Source organism: Nanorana parkeri, unplaced genomic scaffold, assembly GCF_000935625.1.
Source record: "Nanorana parkeri isolate BGI_ZX_2015 unplaced genomic scaffold, ASM93562v1 scaffold983, whole genome shotgun sequence".
Classification (NCBI taxonomy): Eukaryota; Metazoa; Chordata; class Amphibia; order Anura; family Dicroglossidae; genus Nanorana; species Nanorana parkeri.
The window spans coordinates 614,524-620,276 of NW_017307251.1; the positions used below are offsets into that span (position 1 = coordinate 614,524).

Genomic DNA, 5,753 nt, shown 5'->3' on the forward strand with positions numbered 1-5,753 from the left:
GAGGAGCACATGGTCTCAGCTCCTTGAGTCCTCGAGAGGTATATAAAATATAAGATTGTTTAGCTATCCAACAACTACACCAACTGAAATATCATATAAAGCAATATGTCTGTGAAGGTTCTCATTCATCCAGGTCATGGTATATCTGTAAAAAATCAGTCAAGGCAACTGGACTTGCTGCATTTTTCTTGAAGAGTTTCTTGGCCAGTGAAACGTCTTCAAGAAAATACAGCAAGTCCAGTTGCCAGATATCATTTAAAGCAGTTGACTTAAAACTACCTTGATTGTTTCTGCACAATAACTAAATTAATTTCACCATCTCTGTATAGAACCAAACCCTTTTCAGATAAATTTGGGTGGGCTGCTTGGATTAAACATCTGCATTTTAACCTTTCAGCTACCCTCAGCCATCATGCTGCCACTAGAAGACACATTTAGATTGGCCACCTGGGAAAGCAACCCGATCACCTATGGTCACAGCAAGGCAACCTGTTTTTGTACATCTGAATGACATCCTTTGCAGGAATATTTACCAAATATCTGACCCCCTGCCTAATAACTACGGGTTATTATTGTTTTCAATCTAACGTGCCTTGTTAGTTTATAAGCATTGAAAGTAAAATTAGGCCTTTTCTTTTCTATCCTTGTTTTTCTACATAACAATGCCAAATGAACAGTGGCCAATATATAGCCAAGCAAAGGAGCCCCAGACCTGTGCAGGGCAAGCTCATCAATAGGACAAAAAGATCTGCTATGTTTATGAATAGAATGGTTTGTTGACACAGCGGACATACATTAACAATGAATGGAAAATGGGGCTCCAGGTGTAGTATTTGTACTAATAATGCTCCAACCCAAAATATCCAACATTCAAGGCTCTGAGTCAGACGCCCCCTCGTTTATAGCTCCCAACTGTCCCTCATTCCTCTTTTCTACTTAGCTCTCCCTAATTTTTTGGTCTCATTTATAGACCTCCATAACATGTATTATTTCTCTACCAAAAGTGTTATTCTACATTAATAAATTGATGAGCGGGGTGCAGGACCGTCTTTAATATTAATTTGGGCCCTGGGCAAGATTCTGCCCCCACAACACTCCTGCCCCCATCACCCTTCTCAACCCAGACCCTCATATCCACCTACATCACCTACCCACAAAAAGAAACTTAAAAGAAACACACATTAACACATTTAATCTCAGTGGCCCTGGCAGTCATTAGTATAGATCTCAGTGGCCCTGGCAGTCATCAGTATAGATCTCAGTAGCCCTGGCAGTCATCAGTATAGATCTCAGTGGCCCTGGCAGTCATCAGTATAGATCTCAGTGGCCCCAGCAGTCACCAGTATAGATTTCAGTGGCACCGGTTGTCACCAGTATAGAGCTCAGTGGACCCGGCAGCCACCAGCACAGATGTCTATGCCCTCAGCAGGCACCAGTATAGATCTCAGGGTACCCTACAGTCACCAGCATAGATCTCAACGCCCCCAGCAGACACCAGTTGAGATCTCAATGTCCCCAGCAGGCACCAGTAGAGATCTCAATGTCCCCAGCAGGTACCAGTAGAGATTTCAATGTCTCCAGCAGGCACCAGTAGAGACCTCGATGTCCTCAGCAGTCACCAGTAGAGATATAAATGTCTATAGCAGTCACCAGTAGAGATCTCAATGTCTATAACAGTCACCAGTAGAGATTTCAATGTCCCCAGCAGGCACCAGTTAAGATCTCAATGTCCCCAGCAGGCACCAGTTGAGATCTCAATGTCCCCAGCAGGCACCAGTTGAGATCTCAATGTCCCCAGCAGGCACCAGTTGAGATCTCATTGCCCCCAGCAGTCACCAGTAGAGATCTCATTGCCCCCAGCAGTCACCAGTAGAGATCTCAATGTCCCCAGCAGTCACCAGTAGAGATCTCAATGTCCCCAGCAGTCACCAGTAGAGATCTCAATGTCCCCAGCTGGCATCTGCAGAGATCTCAATGTCCCAAGCTGGCAACCGGTTGAGATATCAATGTTCCCAGCAGGCACCAGTAGAGATGGCAATGCCCCCAGCAGTCACCAGTATACCAGGAACCACTGCAACAGGAGAACGGGCTGGCTGATAACAGAGATGACTTCCCCACTGGCCGGGCCGCTCATCTTCTGCCTGCCACTCCGGACTAAAAGGACAGCTGCCTTGGGCCCCTGTAAATTATGGGGCCCAGGGGAGATGCCCCTTTTGTCCTGCGGTAAAGATGACTCTGGCGGGGTGTTAAACACCCTTCCTGTCCAGGTAATTTTTCAGTATTCAGAGCTGAGGTACTTTGACTGGCATTTATTCAATCATGCAACACTATACTGAAATAAATTTTATACAATTTTTGGGGACACATAGAGCTTTCTTTTCGGGGGTATTTAATCACCACTGGGGGTTTTTGTTTTTTTTACCAAATAAAGAAAAAAGTATCAAATATGTTGAGGGAAAAAAACCCTTTTTCCCTATGTTATGTTATAAAAAAAATAATTATTACCCAATTTTTTTGGGAAAATATAAAAGACGGGGTCACGTCGAGTAAAAACCAACACACCAAATATGTCAAGCCTTAAAATAGTGTGCACCCACGAAATCCCAAAAAACTACCCAACCCAAAATTGGCCATAGCCAACACTTTAAAAGCATTTTACCACTCATCACTTTAGTGTTAACAATGATTGATGTCCCTAGAATTATTGCTCGCACTCTGGCGTTCATGGTAATATGTAACATGTGCGGCACAATCATTGTTTTTGCACGTAGATGCACCCAATGCGTATTTGAGTTTGTATGTGTGTGTGTGTGTGTGTATCTCCATGTGCGCATGCTTGGGATTTACCTGCGCTTGATCAAGGGGCTGGCTGTGAAAGTCAGCTCATGATCCAAGATGGAGGAGCAGAAGAACAGAAACATTGGACACAAGAAAGACATCACCGTATTCCATGGACTAGTAAGTATGTACAGCTAGCCAGATCTCTATGTGCGCATGCTTAGGATCTACCTGCGCTTAATCAAGGGGTCGGCTGTTAAAGTCACCTCCTGATGAAAGATGGTGGAGCAGAAGGACTTAAGCATTGGCTATGAGGAAGACATCACCGGACTTCCTGGACTAGTAAGTATGTATAGCTAGCTAGATATCCATGCGCACATGCTTAGGATCTACCTGCGCTTGATAAGGGGCTGGCTGTGACAGTCAGCTCCTGATCTAAGATAGTGGAGCAGAAGAACGGAAGTTTTGGCTACGAGGAAGACATTGCCAGACTCCATTGACTAGTAATTATATAGCTAGCTATATCTCAATGTGTGCATGCTTGGGATCTACCAGTGCTTAATCAAGGGGCTGGCTGTGTAGGTCAGCTCCTGATCTAAGATGGTGGAGCAGAAGAACGGAAGTTTTGGCTACGAGGAAGACATTGCCAGACTCCATTGACTAGTAATTATATAGCTAGCTATATCTCCATGTGCACATGCTTGGGATCTACCTGCGCTTAATCAAGGGGCTGGCTGTGAAAGTCAGATCATTATCCAAGATGGTGGAGCAGAAGAACAGAACCATTGGCTACAAGGAAGACATCGCCGGACTCCATGGCCTAATAAGTATGTATTTTCTAATTTTAATATATAAACATTTTTTGTAGCGGCTGCATTAGTAGGTGGAAGGTCCTCTTTTAAATAGACGGGTTGAGCAGGCATCAGAAGGTCCATATACAGTGTTTAAATTCCTTGTGGCCTTCAGCTTGTGTGGTCCCTGTTTGGATGACATCAGAGCAATGTTAAAGCTTCAGCTTTGATGGACGGTTGTTACCTGCTAATGTAAAGCTACTTCTTCAATGGAGTCGCCAAAGACCAAGATGCCTGGTTCTGTTTGAAGGCCCCATTGCTTATTTGTTCTAAGGGAGGTTGTCATGGAAATCGGCCTTTGTTTTCTAACTTGTCCTCTTCCTTCCTGGACCCATCTGCTCCCCAGGTCATTTTCCTGGCCCATTGTCCTCCTTTGCCTCAACCCTCTTTAAGTTAGTCACTTTTATGGTGCACCTGACCCGCACTTCCAATCAGCTCGGCCTCTTTCAATGGCTGCTTCGGCTTAATAAGAGCAATTAACCATTTTATGATGTCACAAAATAAAGATTACCGTGTTTATTGAGTCAGTTCGCTGCTTCCCCGCAGAGAAAACACCTGCTTGGAGGACCACGTGGTGCAGCCGCTGAGTTATTGGGGAAAGTGAGAGTTTGCCTTGTAAATTCCAACGCAACCTGGGATCCTGGCATTAGGTTTCAGCTCAGAAAATGCAAAATAGAAACAGGGTGGTTTTTGTTTTTGCAAGATTCGCTGGCTCTCGTTGTTGAAATTAAAAAGTATTCTTCCTTCTTTTTTTTTGTTTTTGTTTTTTTGGAAGCGGGTTTTCACCACTAATGGATGTGTTTAACGTAAAAGTCAAACATTTCAGTAAAAAAAAAAAAAAAGAAATCCACTAAATGTTTGAAAATGTTCCCTACCTGCTCATACGTTTTATTAGTAATACATTTTATCTGTCTTTAATTTGTAATAAACTGGTTCCAATCGCTGCTCATTCTAGAGCGCCATTTCCCCACTTTCCCACATTCTGTTTGTTACACAGACATAGAAACATAGAAGTGTGACTGCAGAAGAAGACCCATCAAGTCTGACCATTTTTTAAATTTTTTTAAATTTTTTTGTATTTGTTTTTTTAATTTGTTTTTGTTTGTTTTTTTGTTTAAAGGAGAACTATGGGGTCAGTGTTTTTCCCCATAGTTCTCCTTAGGGTGACGGGAGGACACAAACTAGCGTCCTCCCGTTACCCTAAGCTCAGTATACCGCGAGCTACAGCTCGCCTTAGACGTTGGGATCCGCCTAGCTGCGTGAGTGACAGCTGGCTCTGCCTATCTAGAGGCAGAGCCAGCTGTACCCGCCCCCTTCCCCGTCCGTTCCACCAGTCAGCGCTGGCAGATCGGAGAGGGGAATCCAGCCCCTCCCCCTGTCACGGCAGAGAGCCGTGACAGGATCGAGAGGTGAGCGAACCCGGTATGTGTTCGCTCACCTCCCGATCTACTGAGCCGACCTGTGACAGTCTCATTGTCACAGGTCGGCTAGAACTATGAGGTGAGTGAAAACCACTCACCTCATACTTCTCCTTTAAAGAACTCCAGTTATTTTAAAAAAAATAACCCTTGCAGTGGAGCTACCACCGCACTACAGGGAGTAACTGCTTGTTGTGGTCTAGGGGTCGGAATACAGAAGATATACTCACCTGATCCTCTGCTAGCAGTGGCGTAACAATCGCCATAGCCACCCAGGCGGCCGTTATGGGGCCCGGGGCACAGTGGGGCCCGGCCACATGGCGAGCGGACCGCCTGGGTCGCTATGGCATCCTCTGCTGGTGGCTCTCACTGGCGGCTCTGAAGAAGAATGCGCTGCTGTTAGGATCACTGACCGTAATCTGTGCAGCGGCGCGTTAGTCTCCAGAGCCGCTGCTGAGTCGATGAGAGCCGGCAGCGGCGGTGGAAGAGGCCGGACCCGTCAGTGGAGGAGGAGGCGGGGCCGTGGTCGACAGCAGGGGAGGAGGCGGGACCCGGTGACAGAGAAGGAGGCGGGCCCGGCGACGGAGGAGGAGGCGGGCCCATCAGCGAGCATGGAGGAAGAGGAGGCGGACAGGTAAGGAGTGCGACCAGCCTACCTGAGGGTGACCCTTCAGAGCCCACCATAGAGAGTATATGGTGGGCTCTG

At 46.1% G+C, this 5,753-nt stretch overlaps 1 long non-coding RNA gene across 1 annotated transcript; it reads left to right on the forward strand.

Moving 5' to 3' along the window:
- The first annotated feature begins 1,202 nt into the window (after nt 1-1,202).
- Nucleotides 1,203-1,932, forward strand: LOC108795584. The gene is made up of 2 exons (XR_001941760.1): nt 1,203-1,323; nt 1,504-1,932. It is a non-coding gene; the product is annotated as an uncharacterized LOC108795584 (long non-coding RNA).
- Nucleotides 1,933-5,753: the final 3,821 nt, after the last annotated feature.